The sequence below is a fragment of the Rousettus aegyptiacus genome, unplaced genomic scaffold, assembly GCF_014176215.1.
Source record: "Rousettus aegyptiacus isolate mRouAeg1 unplaced genomic scaffold, mRouAeg1.p scaffold_m13_p_11, whole genome shotgun sequence".
Taxonomy (NCBI): Eukaryota; Metazoa; Chordata; class Mammalia; order Chiroptera; family Pteropodidae; genus Rousettus; species Rousettus aegyptiacus.
In genome coordinates this window covers 68,822,617-68,844,606 of record NW_023416286.1, presented here as the reverse complement: position 1 = coordinate 68,844,606, position 21,990 = coordinate 68,822,617, and the positions used below count along the sequence as shown (strand labels likewise).

The following is a 21,990-nucleotide window of genomic DNA, read 5'->3' as shown; positions in this document are numbered from 1 at the left end:
TTGAAAAGAATAACTAGAGGAATGTTATATAGAGAAAATTCAACTGCAGGTTAAGAGAGAGATGCATTTATTTTATTCAAATAAGAAACCATGTCAAATAGAGGAAGTGAATTTATTGTTCACAAAATGTCAAATTAAGACCTATGTTTAATCCTAATATGGAAAAGTTTAGGATTCAAAATAAGAAAGATATATTCTGACAGATCAATCTGAATGACTGACTGCATTTCTTTACAAATTTATATTTCATTCAGGTCTTTCACTTATATTAGGCCAGACAGTTTGGAAGGTATTTTGAAGGGCAATAAAACATCCAATGGCAGTGAGACCAGGACACATGCAAAACATCTGCTCCTTTAAAATTAAATAAAATAAAAATCTTTCTTGCCTTTAATAGGATTATGTTTTTAAAAAATTTTCAGATAACATAATTTACAGACTCATTGGTTAGAACAAAACTACAGAGAATTGTTTACTAAAAATCATAGAATCCATCAGTTTTAATTAACAGAAAAACATGATATATTTTGAGAGCAAAATGTGTGTGTGTGTGTGTGTGTGTGTGTGTGTGTGTGTGTGTGTGTGTGTTACAGAAAGAAGCTTATTGAAGAGTCCAGGAACAGGTAGAAATTTTATCTCCACATCACATTCATGTTATTGAAACATTTTTGATGCCTAATAAATAAGGCAAAAACTATTAAATTTAGCATCAGTCATTCTAACAGGTAATGCACAAAAAAAGTAACGACTATTTACTCTACTGCTTTCTCACATGTCTAATCATTTGCTCAATGGATTTTCTACACTCTCCATAAAATTTATTTTTGTTTAGAAATTAAAGGAGCACTTTTAAATTTTGTTTGAAAACACAAAACTGACTTGTTATTCATCTAAAAACCTTTTAGAGGTTAAATTTGAACAAACACATAATTATGATGCTCTTCTAAAAACCAGGAACGGAAATTAAAGTTACATATAAGGCTCAAAATGAACTTTGATATTTAATTTCTCAAGTGGTGGTAGTGAGTCATATATAATTTTCTTTTTACAAATTGTTGGTAATCAAATCAAAGTATGGTATTGAAATAGTTCCTACAAAGCTATTTGTCTTACATTAATAAAACATTCAGATACCATGTTTGTATAATATATTTTATAGCTAATTTCTTACAGTATCTAATATCATCCATGTTTTGTATATTTTACTAACACAAGGATGACAGCGAGAATACACTATCTATCAAAGCTTAATATAAAAGCGACCACATTCTCCAGGGCAGGCATCTATTTTACCAGTTCTCATATGTCACATTGTAATTTAAGTAATGGATTTATACTTAGAATTTGTTTTCCTATTTAAACTTAGACACTCCAGAAGGCAGGGACTGTCATTTTTTTAAGTTGTTAAAGACTAGGTGTTTTTTTTTTGTTTTTTTGTTTTTTTTTTTCCCACTCAAGGGCCGTAATTCACAATACACCAAGTAAGGGTGTGTTGAAAAAATATCAAAGAATTAGAACAATAGGTATCTATGTCAGGATCGCAGAACAATCTCATAATTCACTGGGAAATGGATTATAATCATGTAATGGTAAAACGACATATAAATATATATTTAAACTTAATAACCTTTTACAAAAGCTTTCCTCTCTATAAAAAGGAAAGGTTTTATAGTTTCCTATGCCCCACATCTAGTTCCTTTATTAATTTCTTACAGTAGTATTATACATTTCTTACAATTAATGAACGGATATTGATACATTATTATTATTAAAGTTCATGCAATATTCAGAGGTATTCAATTTTACTCTCATGTCTTTTTTTCTGTACCAGGATCCCTTTTGGGGTACCACATTACACTTAATCATATGTCTTATCAAGCTCCTCTTAATTGTGGCAGCCTTTTTTCCCACATGGTTAAACTGAATTCTGGGGTATAGAAATTAAGATCACAGAGATTAAGTGTCATTTTTATCAGATCATACCAAATTGCATTATCACTATCAAGTTAGACTTCAACCACTTGGCTTGGGAAGTATTTGTCAGGTTTCTCCAATGTAAAGTCACTTCCATCCACCTCTTCTGTCTTTTCCATACTTTACTCTTTGGGAAGAAGTCACCATGTGCAGCTCACACTTAAGAAGTGGGGACTTAAAAACTCCTTCTTAAAGGCAAAATCTACATAACTTATTTGAAATTATTCTGTATGGGAGATTTGTATCTTCTCCCATTGTTTTCTTTTTTAATCATTTATTTATGTAAATATGGATTCACACAGATATTTATTTTACAATTTGGTTTATAACTTAATACTACTTTATTTCATTGCTTTAATTGTTACAGCTTTGACAATTGAGAGTTATTTTGATTGGCTTCTGCGTCTATTCGCCATTCTTCATCGTTGTGTTTTATTTTGGAGCACTCTTTTTTCCCTGGCACAGGATACTCTAGGTTTAAATTCCATATTTTTTTCCCAGTTCTAAAATCAGCCATTTCTCCAAAAGAGCCATTTCTCCTGGTTCCTTTTCTAAAAAATAGTATTAGAAATTGAAGTCTGGGTTCAAAGTGTATTCATTGCTACTTGGGGTGCTGTTGCTTCTAGGACCTCTCAGAAGACAATGTAATGAAATATATTTGTGTATACTAACCACTGTACACACATAGATTTATGCAAATATTTTCTATATGTAACTGTCCATATCTATATTAAGCTACATGAGTCTATACTGACAAATCCAACTCTAGTATCTTACCTTCTGAATATTACCACATAGTCTACCCTCTTGCTTGATTGTATCCCCTTACAACAGGGAGGAACGTGGTCCCCACTATCTGCTATCCTGTATGTTTAACTAGTTTATTTAACTATTTACTTTCAGCATGCCTGTAAAGCAGTATCAGGATTGTTACCTCATACGCAGATAGGATAGCACACTATTCTTCCACACATTCAATGAGGTTTCAGCATATGTTTGTAATATAATTAATTTATTTTGTTACATTCTTCATTCTATCCTGGGATCACTCCTATGCCTAAAGAATTCAAGAAATATTAAATATATCATTAGAAAACATTATTTTTCCATAAAAAAACACATTGGTTCATACATGCTCTCAATACTACCCTAAATATCTTTACAAATAAAGAGAATCAGTAAGACTAAGGAAAAAGGAACTACACATAAGCACAGTAATCATTTTTTCAGACTTATAAAAATGTACGTAGTATTAATCTCTTATTTACATTTGGTCTTAACCTCAATCCATATTTGTGAAATTTTGAAGTTCATTTTTATAGACATAAGTCCACAGGATATAAGTCTGAATTCAGATAAAATTTGCATCTATTCCCGAATAAGAACTATTTAAAGGGAAACATAGCTACTCTTTTTTGGCAACTTCCTAGTTTTGATGGTAAGAGGATGAAAAAATGAGAATACTTAAATTAGGACTTACTGAATGGTAGGCCACTGAATCACAAACCTTAGGGTAATTTTGTATAACTCCTTGATTTTGGTAATGTATTTCTGATTTTCTTAAACAGAGATTCATTTCTTAGTAAAGTTATAGAAAGTGCTGTTTTCATTGTTTTCCAAATTCATTATTTAAAATTTTTTAAGTGTGCATTTGTTTAACTATTAACAAAAACAGATTGTTTAACCTAAACTGTTACTGATTTCATAGAGAGCAACGATATAGTTGAACCTCCTCCAGTTTTATATAAGTGGGCATTTTATAGTCTGGTATCAAAGTTAAGAACGAATGCTAAGCAATTCATGCATGTTTGCACGAATACTCTATTTTTGCTCAACATATCTTTATTGAAGCCCTTGTATTTACCAGGAGAAATTATATGATAAGCAGTTTCCAATTCAAATATGTATCTTGTTTTAAAAGTTTATTGCAAATGTAGACTAACAAAGAACACCCATTTGGAATTCAAAACACTTCCAAAATTGATATAAATAGTGGGCTTTGCAAAGCTAACTCATTAAAAAATCAGTTAACTTATTATAAGGACATACTCTAAAACAAAATCAAACCCGGCATAGAACACTTAGTGTTCAAAGCCGTGATACTCAGATCTCTGAAGTGCAGACCTTGTATTCTCACCAAATTAGTATTCATTGTTTCTGAGCCATTTATTTTTTCTGACCTACCAGGATGACAAGAGAAGGTAAGGATTTGAGAAAAAGAAACACGAGGGAAAGGGAAGGTACAGTAGAGCACTGCCTGTATAGCTTAGGTTTAGGACTTATACAAATTGAAGCATTTTTAAAACTAGTGCTAAAGTTTTAGCTTTACATATGGCTTCTCCTTTTCTCATCCTTCTCATGAATTGTCGTCTTTTACAAGAAAGATTCAGCAGTTTTATATGCCTGTCAAGCTTGAGATTTTATTCCCCTTAGAATATCGTCACTCTATATAACAAAACAACAATTATTCCCACTCCCACGATTAAACCCACAAAAAGACCATTTGCTCAATGGAAGGCGGCAGTATTGCAGCATCTGGGATAGACTTTCGCTTTGCATTCTTATCACCAGGGCACTTCTCTTCTACTCCACTTATCCCTATCACCACCGCCTGCCCTGCACAGATGGTAGATTCTCTACACCCCTCCTCTTGCTTGGCTCTACTGTTGCTACAATTAAAAGTTAATATCAGGTTCTGATTTCTTCAAATATAAATAAAATATTGTTTGGGTCCTGGAAACATGCTTATGATATAAGTATAGTAAAACTAAGTTTGGATGCTGTTTTAACATATACCTTAGATTATAGAAAAGTGGCATGCACCAGCCGAGTTATCACATCTCTAAGTTGTTTAAACAATTACTGATCTTCAATCACTTCACTTTTTCAACCATAAATTGAGGAAATATGATGTCTATGGCAATTCTAGCCATAAAATCTAAGTATATAGTATTATGATCTTACTTTTTCATTATTAAAACTTCTTTTATTACAATGGTATAAGTCCATGACAGTAAACACTGAATTCTTGTAGTAAATTTTACACTGAAAACTGTGCAGACATTGTAAAGCTTAAATAATATAACTAAAGATTTACAGTTTTTATCCCCTTTAATTTTTCCACTAAAAATTCATTGTGTAACTACCTGTGTGTGTGTTTTAAATCTTATCAGATCTTTTTAAAAATAAAAGTTACTACTTATAGGTACTTTTACTACTTGGTATGAATTAAAAATAAACACTTGGATAATTTTATTTTGTGTGAAAAGTGGTTCATATTCATTACTCCTGCAAGTTCTATTCCTGCATGTTTTCCAGGATAATCCTATGGGCACTTTGACCCCATGATCTGTGGATTAGCATCATATATGCAAACATAGGATGACTTAGTGAAGATACCTAACGATTTTCCAATAGCCAATGTCTAGGAAGCATTTACATCAAGAAATATACATATATGATGGGGGTCTGACACTGAGGAGGCAAACTGAATCACTTAATGTTCATATTTCTCCCCTAGTTCTGATTCTTCTCTACATTTCAACTTTTCACAAATAGAAATCACGAAACCATAAAACAATGCAGCACCTTCAGACTGCTAAGATTTTTTTTTTCCTGTTACAGCTTTCTGTAACATTTTAAAAGTATTTTGCTTTACAGTAGTCTAAGAATCTGAAAGTGATTTACATGCATCCTATGAGCACCGTCTTTTGAGAGAAGTATCCCATAAGATGTAAGTTTTGAATATTTCATCTTTGTCCCATGTCGACTTATTGTATACACACACACACACACACACACACACACACACACGCACGAAGAAAAATAGGTGAATTCATCATGCTAATTTGAATATATGAAAAGATTTTTAATAATATAGAATCTAGAAGATATAAACTATTAATTCCTTGAAATTAGATTTAAAAATTCTCAGCATAAAAATGTAATGAGAAGAGTCAAAAGACAAATGAAAAACAGTAAATGTACATTTGCAACATTAGTCACAAATGAATAGCCAATATCAATAATACATAATGTGCTTATATAAATGTAGAGAAAATAAACACAGAAAAATATGAAAAGGTATAAACAGATAATTTAAAACAAGTATTAAAATTGCCTGTACACAGGATTTTCAACCTCACACATCATAAGTAAAATAAAAATTAAGTGTCCTGAGCAATTATTTCTCATGTATTAAAGTAACCAAAAATAAAAGTTTAACAAAATGTCAAGTGGATAACCAAGCACTATCATACATTGCTTTTAAAATGCAAAATGTTTTAACCTTATGAATATAAATTTGACCATATCTAACATAATAACCCTACATGCTTTACCATTCAATCCAATCATCTCCAACAATAGAAAAACACATTTTCACAGGTTATGCATTATGTATAAAACATTGAAAAAAAAAGAGCAAAGATAGTGTGCTGATTTTTATGTTGAAAAGAAAAGGAAATAAGAAAACATGAATTTACCTGAATATTTTTGCAAAAAAAATTTATAGATTTATAGTGAGAAAAACCCAGAAGCTAATTAAATTGATAACCTATAGAGGAAAGTGGAAAGAGGATTGAAATGACTGAGGGTGAGGTATTTTCCTAAAAATACTTTTTAAGTATGTACGTTTAAATTTTGGTAATATGTTAATGGCTTAATAATCAAGAAAATAATAGAAAATAAAATGCAAAGCAATTAAAATCTTAACATGGATAAATTCTATATTTAAAATGGTTTTGCTTTAATAATGTAATCTCCAAGCAAAATTTATCTCTACGAGGTGCTTACTTTCATTTTAAAGTTTAGTGTTTTTTGTTGTATAATTCTTCATTTTTTTTAAGTTTATTAGGGTAACATTGGTTAATTAAATTATATAATTTTCAGGTGTATTTTATAATTTGACATCTATATATTTTATTGTGTGTTTACCACCTAAAGTCCAGTTTCCTTCAGCTACCATATATTTGATCCACTTTACCCACTTCAGCCTCCCCCTACCCCCTCATATTTGACCTTCTTTACCCTGTCTACCTCCCTGCTCCTTCCCCACTCACTACCCTCTGGTAACCACTAGTCTATAGTCCATGTCCATGAGTCTCTGTTTGTCCTATTCATTTTATTGCTTTTAGGTTTATATCCCACACATAAGTGATATCATGTGATTTTCAACTTTTTCTGTCTGGGTTATTTTGCTTAGCATGATTATCTCAAGGTCTATCCATGTTGTCTCAAATTGTCTGAATCCTGATGTACTGGCTATATTTATAATATGCGAGGTCTATGATTGCTCAATTTAATAGAAATATGGAAGTATTTAGCTCATCATTATCATTATTAAGCAGACTAACTATTCTGATCACACTGATTAAAAAAAAAACCATTTGACATATTTCATTGAAACTCTCAAGTACACAAATCTACACAGTATGACAACAGGTTTCACAGGTTTCAACAGTGTTCAGTAAAATGAGTTGCTTATCACTGTTTAAAACTTTAAATTTTGTCTTATGATTCTAAAAGTACACACAGTTTTATTATTATATTTCCCACTTGCCTATCTTCGTAAATGTGTACTGTTATTTTTTTCCACTGCAAAGATAGCAGAGACACATAAATCTTGCTATATTTGCAAACTTCATGTCAGCATTAAATATGGTAAACAATATTTCTATATTTGAAAATGGCCTTGTTGAGGCAAAGAAAGAACCAGAGGCAATTAAATACTTTTTTTTTTTTTTTGGTTTTTGCTTAATAAAAGGCTTTATTTTTTCATCTCTGTGTTTAATATGGGAATAAAAAGAAAATGAGATGAGCTAATATTAATGAAATCCTCAAGTAAGTAGTGGAGGTGAAACGTTCAACAAGCAATAGAAAACTCAATATTGAGGAAAAAGGAATATGTGGTAATGAATGGTTATCTACATATTAGCTCTGATGGATTAGAATACATCATTAATAGCATTGAGAGCTCAGGTTCAGTTTTCACATGTTTTACTTTACGTGATAATAAGAAACTCTGTTCTGTCAGCTTAGATCTTTCAAGTATGTATGATTTTTTAAGTCAGATAGGCAAAGCAATTGGATGAGGACCAATTAGCATTTCTTTGAACACCTACCGAACACAACATTCTGGTCCAAATGGCTGGATGCAGCAGGAAAATGATGATATAAAATGGTTTTTCCAATCTGCACAACTTAGAAGATAAGACAATTAGGAAAAACAAAACAAAACAAAACAAACAAAACAAACAAACAAAAAACAAGCTTCCAGAACTGAGGAGAACTTGTTAGGTCCATAAGTGAGGAACGCTCAGCTGGTCTATTTTCAGCTCAGCTACAATCTGGAAGTGATTCTTTCTGTCAAAAAAATTATTAAATAAACTACAATTTTATTATTTTTTATCATGAAATATTTTTATTATTACAGAAAAGTTACAAAATAGAACGAACTCCTGTATACACTTTACTCATGTTAACTTTTTGCTCATTTGCTTATATATCTCCATTTCCAAACACATATGCACATTATTTTTCTGAATCATGTAATAGAAATCTGCGGATATTATATTCCATGCCCTATAAATATGTAAGTATATTTTATACAAATGTTAAACTTAATCACAAGTCTAAAATCAATTTGAGAAGGGAGCACACAGTAGTATAAATACCAAAAGTCATGTTTCGTAGCCATCAATGTGACAATCACATTAACATAACACTTTTCAACATAGGGCCAGTCACTTTGAAAAAAAGAGACTTACTCATAGTAGCATTTCTTTCCCTTCAGGATATTTTTGACGGGTGGTAAAGCTTGGTTCTGCAAACTAAAAAAGTCCCTGAGGATTTTATGAAACTATAGATGATTGCCAATTCTGGTTCCACTGTAACATTATTAATACTGAAACTTCTTGTTGAATTTATATCTGTGATGCACTCATTTTTCCTTTGTTGTTTTTTGGCCCAATGTTCTGTTTTCAGGTCTGATGAAACAGCTGACTAACCCTATATCATTTCTTATATGCCAAGTACTCAGACAGGCGACCGTATTATTAAAGAAGAGTTCATTTAGTTATTCATATCACAATGGATTCATAGATGCCTATCACATTTAATGAATTATAACCCAGTACCATTATTATTTTCAAACTCAGAATGTCCTATATTTGGTCTATGGAAATTCAGTAAGCTAGCTTTTATGACTTTTGTCATGGCCCAATCATTCTTTGAGTTCTAATTTTCGGGTATAAAATATATTCCATTCTCATCTTTTACTTTCCCTCCCCTTGCACCAGAAACTGTAATTTCTTCAAGGAATCTTTGTTTACAAACAATTGTGAATAATTGTTTTTCAAAACAAAGATTTTGACCTTGATATGTTCATTTTTATTTATTTTTTTAAATATGCTACATCCATGCTCTTATGGTGGACTGAGCGAGCTAACACACACAGAGAGCTATCTATCATCTGTCTATATCTATCTTCCTAATCACCTATCAAAATCAGTTGAGCACACTGATTTCTCTAATTTAATATTTGTAACTAACTCCTTTTTTCTGGACAAGGAGAAACCAGTCAGTCTCCTGTTTTTCTCAATCTGCTGAATTATTTGATGCGTTTCACAGCATGTAACCAAGCACTGGCACTGTGCGTGGAAACCCTTCTCTATTTGTTTGGGTTCTGACAACTCTTGCTGGGATTCTGCCACTACACCACTGTCAAACACCTCACCCTGCTTGGACGCTGACATCCCAATATAAGGCATCTCCTCCATCATGCAAATTCTCTCGACTCTTGCTTGGAAAAATGCATGGATGCCTCATACCTCAAAATAACTGGACACCAACATCCCACTCCTTAACCTTCTCCTACGAGTTTGCACTCCTTCACTGATTCACGTGTCACCTTCACACTTCACATCCCGTCACTGCCACCCAGCCCTGTACTGATGCCCTATAAACGCCACTAGACTCCAATGCCTGCACTGCTTAAATAAACCACGTGCTTTATTTCAGAAATTATATTTCCTCCAAAACTGAAAATTGACTGATGACTTAAAACACTCTTCACAATTAAAATACTGATATTCTTAGATCCTTTAAATTTTAAACACTTAAAAGAAAAAAGTGATAAAACTACTATTAAAACATGATTATAACTCAGACTACATTGATTACAAGTGTTATAAAATACATGGGTGTACTTTTATTTTTTTTCATATATGGGCCTCAGTTACATATAACTAAGTTGTTGAAATCTTTTGTTTGTGTTACAATCTCATTTAAATCCTTGCATGGGCTTGGTGTCATTATGTATCCACACTGGTTGTCTTGTTTTTATAAGTTGGTAAGTACCAGTAACCTTGCTGTAAAATTTGACCTACCTGCTCCAGGTGTGTCATTATTCCCCCAGCTTTTCACCTGATAAACCATCTTGAATCTTGCAATTATTGTTATACAGTTTTAATACACCTATTTATGTTATTAAAAGGAACATATGCACACAGTTGAGCTAGCTTCCCAACTCTGGATGTGATTTTCCATAAGACTTAGAGTTAAGGCTTATTTAGAACCAGAGACAAAAATGCTGTGTAAGTCTATCTTTGCAATTTTTATATGCATCTTCTAGGTGGGAAAGCCCTTCTTATGTACCTTCAATTTGGGAATCTCAATTATTTCCCCAAAACATATCTGTGTTGAATATTACATCTTTATATTATATACTGTTATTTTTAAACTTTGGCTACCTTCTGAGTGTTCTCATTTTACAGTAGATACATTAGATAAGCCTAATATAAAATTGCTTATTTTGAGTGTGGTTCGCTGTGGTTTGATTTAATCTAAATATTTTATGGTCAATTATGATATCTCAAATTATCTTTAATTATTATTGCTTAACATTTTTGACATCCTGCCACAATCAGTAAGTCAATATATTATCTTTGCCCATTTTACAGTTCTTAGGATATTATTATGGATGTGCGGCATAACCAGCTATTTTATGTCTGTCCAATTCAACATCATATGGATTTGTCTTGAAACAGATGTATAAATCAGTAGAAGAGAATATAAAGTACAGAAATAAAGTCATCACTATATTGTCACGGTCATGAAATATTTTTGACTTCTTAATCTATCTTGACAGTGTATATGTAATATTGGTTGATTACTATATTTCTTAATTTCACACTTTATATCAGAATATGTTCACAAATGATTATAGATCATACTACTATTTTAGCATTAAACATGAATTTATTAAAATGTAATTTATTTAAATGTAAACATATAACTTATTGATTAACTTTCAGGCTTACTTTAAATTTCCTATATTGAACAATAATTTGACTGTTTAATCTTAGGATATAAGAAACTTCCCTATGATAACAATAAATGATCTAATAATATTAATAAGTGATGAGTAGCTAGTTTTAAAATAGAGTCTCCTTCAGGAGACCATTCTTCAAATGTTCAATATTCACAGACAGCAAGATATCACAATATTTATACTAAGAACACGAGTTTTTGTGAGATTTAAAATTTGGCTCACTCTGTGAATTTCGTTATTCTAATTTGCTAGTTAACATATCAAAGTAATGTGTAGTTGTTCTTCTTTTTCCTCTTCTCTTTCCATTCCTGAACACTCCATCCCACAAACCAGTAGGTAAGATGGAACAAGGCAGGTGCTTATATGTGTGGGTGTATGGATGAGGAGTCAAGCTGCTCCACAATCTGGAATCGGAGCCCAAGGAGAGTGAGGATTAATCAAACAAAAAATACAGCCCAGCAAGGTCTACTGGTACCAGAACAGAATTAGCCAAAAAACCAGTCTTGGGCAAGGGAGCTGGAGAGTTGGCAGCAGCTACCTAGCTCAGAGTATTGGAATTGGAGGATGGTGAGAAGTCTCACCATTTGGAAAAGGTTGGAGCCTGGCTTATGATATAATACACAAAGGAGTAAGGAAGATATCCATGGTGGGCTAGTAGCCCTGAATAGGGAGTCAATACACCAGTGGAGGTAATGAGAACATCAAAGCAGGGGCAATAGTCCACTATTGGGCTGTAGAGCACAAAAAGTATGAGAATGACATGCAGAAAGGAGTGGGTAAAGATGGAGAAAACAAAAATGAATTGTGTTATTGGATTCGAATTGGAGTTATCTTTGTAAACTCATAGATTACAACGTATCAAGATAGATGTAGAAATAAACGTAAATATGCACATATGCACATGTGTCTATGTGTGTGTATATTCCTAGCTCTGTCCACAGCAATGCTCCTATGAGTAGTGACACATCTAGCATCTAGCACATCTAGCATCAAAATCCTACTTTCTGTATTCTATTCTCCATTAAAATAATCCAGGACTCCTTACAGAAATGACACATTCTAGGAGTAAGGCCAGGAAAGTACAAAATGAGACTGAGGTATTTTCTTGGCCAGAAAATAAAGAAGATCCCAAAGAATGATGAGTGCAAGTAAAGGAATACAGAAGTCAATTTAAAGAGATTCTCAATGTGAAAATTTGAAAGTCAAAATGATTCTATTAATGGATTATACCCCATTAAATAAAACAACAGTTCATAAATCTATACTAATATAAATTAGTGAATGTATAAAAAGTTTGAAGTCTCAGAATATCTTCATTCCAAAGAAAGGAAAAAAAGAGTAACTTTTAAATAGATAATACTAGCATGTGTCATCTTAATCAGGTATTCAAAATCAAAATCAATACACAAATAATGAGGCAAATTAAAATGGTGTGCCCTTATCGGATTGGATGTGAAGGACATGACATTACATCTTGGTTATACCTGCCAAAGATGCTTAATATGGAACAAATTATGATGAAATATCTGCCCAAATTAAAGGGCATTATTCAAAACAACTGATTTTTAATATTCCCCTGTGTCATGATCATGAAAAAGTCAAGGAAACACTGGGAACTATTACAGATTGAATGAAACTAAAATGACATAACAAATAGATGCATATGTTTAATTTTGGACTGTATCCATTTCTTTTAATAAATATTACCGGAATAATTTTAAAAATTTGAAAGATCTCCGGGGTAGATGTTTGTCAGTGTGAAGCTGACAGAGAAGGGAAGATTTTGGTGGTGAGATGCCGCCCAGTTGAAACAAGGTATGAGGGGCCGACATGAGAATGAAATGCCAGGCACCGACTTTATTGCGAGAGCGCACTTCTGCTTCTGCTCCCTAGCAGACTGCATGGGCTCCACATATATCAGAGTACAATAGTGGCACTCTGCCACACGTGCATGATACAATAAGCTGGATCATGCTTGCGTGAGTTAGGCACAGGTGTCCTACTAATATAACATTCTAAGTCCAGGGTCCTATTCCTGGCCATGAGCCTGGATCACAGCCAGACCTGGGATCAGTCAGGCCTGGGACACACAATAGTAGTAATATATTAATATTAATCCCTGATCTTTATGTTTGCATTTTGGTAAGATTAATAAGAAATATATACAAAAATGTTTTTGTGAGTGAGCATGATGTCAGCAACTTGTTCTTAGATGATTCAGAAACAAAAAGGTTATTTGTAATGCATTGCCACATTTATTAACTGTGAGATCATTTCAAAATATTTTTAAACATAAAAACATAATTGGGTCACAGCCACATACAAATTATCATACATAATTTTATTTATTTTGTTACTGCAAGACAGGAGAAAATGCTTCTCCAGATTCACTTTGCTTGATTGGTATAGAAAACCATTTTCCCTCAAACATACATGTGTTTAATTAAATTAATATTCTCATTATAATTTCTTAATACTTGATTATAGAAAAAATAATTCACAGGTGCAAGTTCTAACTGGATATATTTTTTCACCTTTCACTGTTCACAAGAAATAAAAAAAAACGTGTAGTAGTATCAAAAATTATTGATTCAGAATTTAATCATAACCATAAAATGGTATAAAGGCACATTAATGGTAATTAAAATCAAATAAAGAAAAAAATTGTAAGTTAATGCCTTTGAAAATTAGACATTTTATATTGATATACTTTTGATATTAACTTGAAGACAAAAAAACTGGAAGTTGGTAATTTATTTTCTATGACCAGAAGGACATCATTCATTAAAATAATCTATCAATAGTTGATGCAGATTATTAGCAGTATTAATTCCAACACCATCATTTCTCCTACATGGAAATTAACTTCAGAAAATGATATTCCTAATTTCCCACCACTCATTAGTGGCAGAAGCGGAACTAATGGTAATAGTAATGGCTTTACTTAGTGATGCTGTTTCATGGTGCACAGTGCGATCCCATTCATTTACTCAGAGTCACAACCACCCTATATGATGGATCAGTATCCTCATTTTATACAAAAAGATATTAATTCTAAGAATGTGTTGAAAAGCCTTCCAATATCAGGAACAAAATAGAGGATCCTGCATTTGATATCTAACTGGGCTGGCCTTCAAAAACCATGAATTACTTCAACCTGTTGCATTGTTTCTTTACTCCCACATAGTGAATGCCGTAAAAGGATATTTTACGTACTTTTAAGGGCCTTTTAAAGTAGTCACTTAATTGATTATTGATGATCCTCTCCCTCCACCTTTAAATTATTATTGAATTAGGGGAGTTGACAGTACATCTTTAGAGAATCTGCCTCCATTGACCAGGTACCTCTGTCTCTTATATCACATGAATGTTAAAAATACCACTTGGAAAAATCTTTGGGTAATTAGAGAAAGAGAAGTTACATCCTGTATCTGTAAACATTGAATATAACTATGTATCAAAACAGAGGGTGTAAACAGGCTATTAGTACAGCATTTTCACCATAAAATTCATCCTTCTCAAATGCTTCTCCATAACGATGTACCTGCCTGAGTATAATGAAACATTGTATGCCAATTCTCTTTCTTCTTTTCAATTTTCAATTTTAAGTCAGGGATCTTCCTCAAAATTACTGTATACATGTTTTTCAATCAAGAGGTACCCATATCACAAAACTGTAGTAGTGGTTGTTTTGAGAAATGGAATACAGTGTTTCAGTTAAAATCATTTGCCTTTCAGTATAATTTTTTAAAAAGTAAAAGAAGACATTTTATTAAAATAGTTGTTTTTCTCTCCTCAATGGCAATCAGGAGATTAAGAATGATTTCTGAATCATTATAAATTCTCTGATATTAGTTTTCTAGTGCTACACAATATTATCACAGACTATTTTCACAGACTTAGTGACTTATGAAGACACACGATTAAGTCACAGTGACTGTGGGTAAGAGTTTGGGCATGGCTTAGCTGCACCCTCTGATTCAAGGTCTCATAAGGATGAAATTAATGTGTGTGCTGAAGCTGTGGTCTCATCTGACCCTTGACTCAGGAATGATCTGCTTCTAAGCTCTTATGTGGTTGTTTGCAGGATTTGGTTGCTTTGAAGGCTGTGAGACTGAGAGCCCCATTTTCTTGCTGAGTGTTGGCTGGAAGCCCCCTTCAGCACCTTGCCATGCAGCTGGCAATATGGCAGTTTGCTTCTTTAAAACCAGCAAGGAAGAGGGATCATCATAGCAACACAGGTTAAAATTTTACAAAACCTACTCATGTACTTATAGAAACACTGACCCATCATCTTTCCTTATTCTCTTGATTACTAACAAGTCACAGATCCTGTCCACACTCAGGAGAGGATCACAAAAGGGTATGAACACCAGAAATCATGTAACCCTAGCACCTGCCCTCCACAGACCACCTTCTGAACATGTTATTCACATCCCTTGCATGTGCAAAATACATTCACCCTCTTTCCAGTGAGACATTCATGAGAGACTGATCCTGTTAAAGTATTAGCTGAGTCCATGATCTCATAGCCTAATAACATTGGATCTAGGAATGGATGAGGCTCTTTATGAGTAGTTCCTTTGTAAAATGAAAGAAACAAGTTATCTCTAAAATGTAGAGACAAGTGTCTATCCCCTGCCTTACACACCCAATATGCAATGGTTGAAAAGTCATTATGGCACCACCTACAGGCCTTCCTATTGAAAAGGAGGAAATGGAGAGAAGTAGTCACTGGTTCTAAAAATTCTGAAATCCAGTCCTGGAATGGTGGAATTTCTTGATTATGCAACAAAGTCAATGAAAAACTCTCTTTTGCTTTTCGCTATACATTTTTGTTGTTTGGTTCTTACTTTTAATGAGAATTGCAAGAAAGGGATAAAGTATTTTCTTCTCCAATTTGTTTAATTGAAAATAAAATAACAGCTCCCTTTTTTCTCCATTGTATTCTGTATATGCCTATATTATAGGGTATTTTCTAAATTGAAAAGACAAAACTCACTGCATGGAATCATAACAATCACAACAATCACATTTTAAAGTATGGCTTATTTTTTTCATGAAACCAAGCTGGCAACAGGCCACATGTTAATTGGGAAAGAAATAGACATCTTTTCATTTAACTCATTTCATAGAAGCTATTTACAATCCTACCAAAACTGACACTGGAAGAGGGAGGAGAAAAAAATATTACTAGGGTCATAATATTAGTCATAATACAGAGATTCATTTCTTGAACCTAGGAGATATTTAATACATATTCTTTCTTCCATGGGCCTTAGTGTCTGCCTTAGGACAGTACACCCCACAGCCTGCTTTTCAGTATAGGAATTTAATTGCCATAATAGGGCATCCTTTTGGATGAAATTCCTTTTGAGAATGACCTCAAGTTGACATTCGAGGTCATTCTTGGTATTGAAATCTCTAATTTATTTCCCAGATCGAAGATTCTTTTCTATTATAAGCCACTTTATCTTTTCTCATGATTCAGGGAAGCCCTATCTGCAGCTTGAGTCATGGGACACGTATACTAACCAGATTCCCCTGGGCCCAGTGTGTCTTACAGAAATACAGTGGGAATCTCCAAAAGAGGAATGCAAAATACAACATAGGGAATACAGTCAATAATATGCTAATAACTATGTATGGTGTCAGATGGGTACTACACTTATGGACTAATTACTTTTTAAGGGATGAAAGTGTCTAATCACTATATTGTACATGTGAACCTTATATAACATTGTATCTCAACAGTAACTGAAAAATAAGTTTTTTAAAAAACTGTCTTATGAACTATAGTCAGTATGCTTTGCAGTAGATTCCAAGAACTTATTTTCTTATAACTGGAAGTTTATATCCTTTGACCAGTATCTCTCTTTTCCCCATAATCTCAGTCACTGGTGACCATCATTCTAGCCTCTGTTTCTATGACTTCAGTTTTTAAATTCCACATATAAATGCGATCATACAGTATTTGTCGTTCTCTAATTTATTTCACTTAGTATAATGCCCTTAAGGTCTATCTATATTGTTGCGAATGGAAGGATGTCCTCCTTTCCTTTGTCTAACTAACTCCCATACATATACCACATCTTTTTCCATTCATTCACTGATGGACATTTCGGTTGTTTCCATTTCTTGGCTTCTGTGCATAATGTTGCCATGAACATAGGGGTACAGGTATCTATGGATATCCTGATTTCATTTCCCATGGATATATAGAGTGGGACTGCCAATAGCATGGTAGTTCCAGTTTTAATTTTCTTAGGAACCTTCATACCATTTTCCACAGTGGCTGTACCAGTTTACATTTCCACCAAGAGTGCACATGGGTTCCCTTTGTTTTACCCTTAATGATATGTGTCATTTCTTGTCTTTTGATAGTAACTAATCTTACAGATGTGAAGTGGCTTATTGTTGTGGCTTTGATTTGCATTTCCCTGAAAATAAGTGATGTTAAGCACCTTTTCATGTACCAGTTGGCCATCTGCATGTCTTCCTTGAAAACATGTAAATTTAGTTAGTTCCTCTCAGAATTTTTTAGTTGGATTTTTTTCTTCCATTGAGTTGTATGAGTTCTTTATATCATTGTACTTGTCTTTGATTTTTATGTCGTTATATTATTATTGATTGATATTGCTTATTTTTAAGCTTTATACAATAGTATCATATTGTGTGTTTCATTTAGGACTTAATTTTTAACCTATAAGGTAATTTACCTTAGATTTAACTAAAATAATTTGAATCTAAAAAAGAAGGGAATCATGCAAATATATATGATACTGAGGTTTTTGTTCCACACACATAGGATATTTCCTCATTTATTTAGGTTTTATTTAATAAGCATATGCTTATTTTTAAAATAATAGTCAATATTCAGGTTTTATACATTACTTTTTGGATTGACTGTCAGACTTTCAAGTTTTTGAATCTATTGAAAATAAAGTCCCTTAAAAAATCTACTTCCCTGCTGCCTATTACAATTACTTTTAATATGACTTTTACATATTGATATTTATGGACATCTCATGACACATTACAGTCTTGTCTGTAAAGCAAGTTTATAGTTTTTTGTTTTTGTGGGTGTTTACTAGGTGTCATAAGTACTACCCACTTGGGAATAATCTCTTTCCCCTTTTATGATTAGATTTAATTACAGATTCTTAAATTCAGTTTCAGAGAATGTAGGTGTTAACTGCTGTGACCAACACATTCTTTGTATTCTTATTTCGTTATTATCACTCTGCTTTCTCATGACATCGGGTTGTAGCAAAAGGTTCAGCGCAATCCTGTATTTTCCTTCCCACTAGTTTTAGGAGAAGGTAGGAGATTTTTGAATAGTTTCATTGTTTCTTTAACAATGTAGTATTTTATTAAAAAGCGTGTTATCCCCAGGAAAAATTAGTTTTAGAGCATTCGGTCCTTCAGAGTACTTACTTCATAATACCCAGAACTAAGTATCATATTATATCTGAACGTAACAAATGACATTCTAAATTCAGGAAGCCTGTATACTGTCTACTGTCTCCATTGAAAAACAAAAGGAAAATATATGCATCCTTAAAAAGTGTATTCTTAGAAGTTCTTTATGAATGCAATCTTTTACATGGCTTTTCCCTCTACTCTCATGGGAAAAGGGTTGACAAATGTAGGGTTTACCAAATAACATAAAATTTGTAAACAGATAAAAGTCATTTTACTTAATAAAAAGTATAAATTAAATGCCTAAAAAGTATCATGTATTTCTTCTATATATTTGCTCAGAAACATGTGCTTCATTACATTAAAAAGTTAATGTCACAGTACAAGAAAATATATTATTTATTTAGTGGGAATTTTGTGAATAAAATGCATATTAGATTCCCTCCAGATGTAGTCATGTCTTATTATAAAAATTTATCTTTTGAAAGAGAACTATAATGTACTTTTCATTCATTTTGCTTTTTATATATTTGAGTCCTAAAACTAATTCTGTCTATTTTTGCTATATCTGAATCTGTGGCATAACAAATTTTAAAAATTACAAAGGAGATATCACTCTCAAATATATTTTTGGTAGGAAGAATGTTCCAAGCACATTATTATGTGTTTTGAGCTGTAGCCATTCATTGTAGTATAACAGCAGCTTGAAGGAATTTTAGTGTGTGTTCTATTCAGTAGTTTGATCAGCATACATCATCATTTTCAGCTCAGCATGTAGACAGAAATAAAACCATAGCTACATAACATGCGTGTCATTTCTGAAGTTAGTTCAGATCCTTGGGGTTTTATATTCTGATAATTTTTTTGCTAAATTACTCTTTCTCTCAGCATTTTAGAAAGTTGAAATATCTCTCATCTAGTGTTTTCAGGATGAACTTGTTAAATATTTTAACACAAGACCTAATGTAATTAAAGAAAAAGTGACGCTGTGAGTTTTCCATATACAATAACAATGTGGAACATAAGTCAGTTTTAGAAAAATTATCCATCAGGCTTGTGTCATTAATGTTCTCCTGAATTCTACAGTAAATATATATTTAAACATGATAGCATTGTTCAAGATAGCATAATTTAAAATTCTCTATCTATAGTATATAACAGTTACCATCAATAGTTATCCTCTTTTACTTTGAGAATATTTTCTCTTTCACTCCAGGTAACTAATAAAAAAAAACCATATAAATTATGAACCATAAGTATGCCGATTTGGGTTTGAAATTGACACTGTGTAAAATATTGACTACTACCCAAAGGAAAAAAATCAAATATACCAATAAGTTTTCCTTGTTGAAAATATGCAGACACTGACAAAAGATTATAATTTAATAAAATGTTGCATAGAGTTGTGTTTTTCATTTTAATGAGCATATGTAAATATGAACAATCTACTTTCAAGTCAAACAAAAAATGTAAAATAAAAAATTCTGCAAGCCTGGTTTAACACTACAGCAAGCATCTAGGCCATAAATAATTCTAAGAGTAATATTTAAATAGAAAATTAAAATGTCATTATTTATTAATTAAAAACACATACAAACTGTGTGTGTGTAGAGATAGAGAGAGCTAGGGGACCGAGATGTTGAATCAGACAACTTATCTATAATTTTTTTACCTTTGGGAAATTAATATAGAGAATTTTAAAATAAACAATTATATAGAAAAATTTTAAATATATGAAACTCAAAGCACTAGTAAAATTAAGGTCAAGATAACCAAAGTGAAGCAAAATATTGATATTAAATTATGCAAACAAGAAACTTAAAAAAAATCAGCATTTTCAAATTTCCAAATAATCTATGTTAGAACATATATATACAAATTTTTAAAAATGTGTGTGTGTATAGACATATATATATAAAATATTATTTAAGACTATTGAAATAGTGTGCGTGTGTGTGTGTGTGTGTGTGTGTGTGTGTGTGTGTGTAATTTTCCTCTACCTGCCCAAGATACTGAAAGAAAGGAGGCCAAGGAAAGAATATGGCCCTGGTACCTACTGTCGTGAAGAAGCAGAAGTCTAAGAAGGTGGTAAATCCACTGTTTGATAAAAGATGTGAGAATTCTGGCATTGGATAGGACATCCAGCCAGAAAGGGCTCTCATCCACTTTGTCAAGTGACCCTGCTCCATCCAGCTGCAAATGGCAAAGAGCTATCCTCTGTAAGCAACTGAAATTGCCTCCCATGATTGTTCAGGTCACCTTTGGGCTGCCAAATATCTACTCAGCTGTTTAAGCTGGCCTATAAGTACGGACCAAAGATAAAGCTAGAGAAAAAGAAGAGATTCTTGGCCCAGGCTGACAAAAGAACTGTCAGCAAAGGAGGTGTCTCAACTCAGAGGCCACCTGCTCTGTGGGCAGGGGTTCACGCTGTCACAACTTTAGTGGAGAACAAGGCTGGGCTGGTGGTGACCGCATCTGACACAGATCCCATGGAGCTGGTTGTCTTTCTGCCTGTCCCGTCTTATAAGGTGGGGGTTCCCTACTTACTGCACTATCAAGGGGAAGGCCAGGCTGGTACATCTAGTGCACAGGAAGACGGCACAGGAAGACCCGTACCACTTCACACCCACATAGGTTAATTCAGAAGACAAAGTTGCTTGGGCTAAGCTGGTGGAAGCTATCAAGACCAGTTTCAATGACAGATACGATGGCCTGCCATCACTGGGGAGGCAGTGTTTGGGTCCAAAATTTGTGGCTCATACAGCCATGCTGGAAAAGATAAAGGCTAAATAAAATACTTCCTACCAAGTTGAGTTAAATATACACTGTTGAGATTCCTGTATATAAAAATAATAAAAATTCTTCTTTAAATAAAAATGTATATAATGACACCAAATGCTTGTTACAAATGGCAAAGAAGACTATTTAAAACAAATATTTGATGACAGAAGGAAAACTAACCTTGAGTAATGAACACACAATGCAATATATATAGGACATACTGTTGAAATGTATACTTAAAACTTACTTAATTTTATGACTGTCACCCCAACAAGTTTTAATTAAAAACATACAATTGTTATTTGCAAAATTTTTCTTAAAAAGGCTATTGCAATAGGGTCAAGAGATAGAAGTCAATGCTGACTATAGCAAAGGCAATCGGATTTATAGCCAAAGAACAGAATAAAGTGGTCAATGGATGGGAAATTACTAAGAGGAACTTGATTAAGAGTAGGGAGACTCTTGCTAAACAAACTTAACAA

General features: G+C 32.8%; 1 pseudogene; it reads left to right on the top strand.

Annotated features, from left to right (window-relative positions):
• Positions 1 to 21,520, top strand: part of LOC107519605 — a 158,697-nt pseudogene extending 137,177 nt beyond the window's left edge.
• The last annotated feature ends 470 nt before the right edge of the window (positions 21,521 to 21,990 follow it).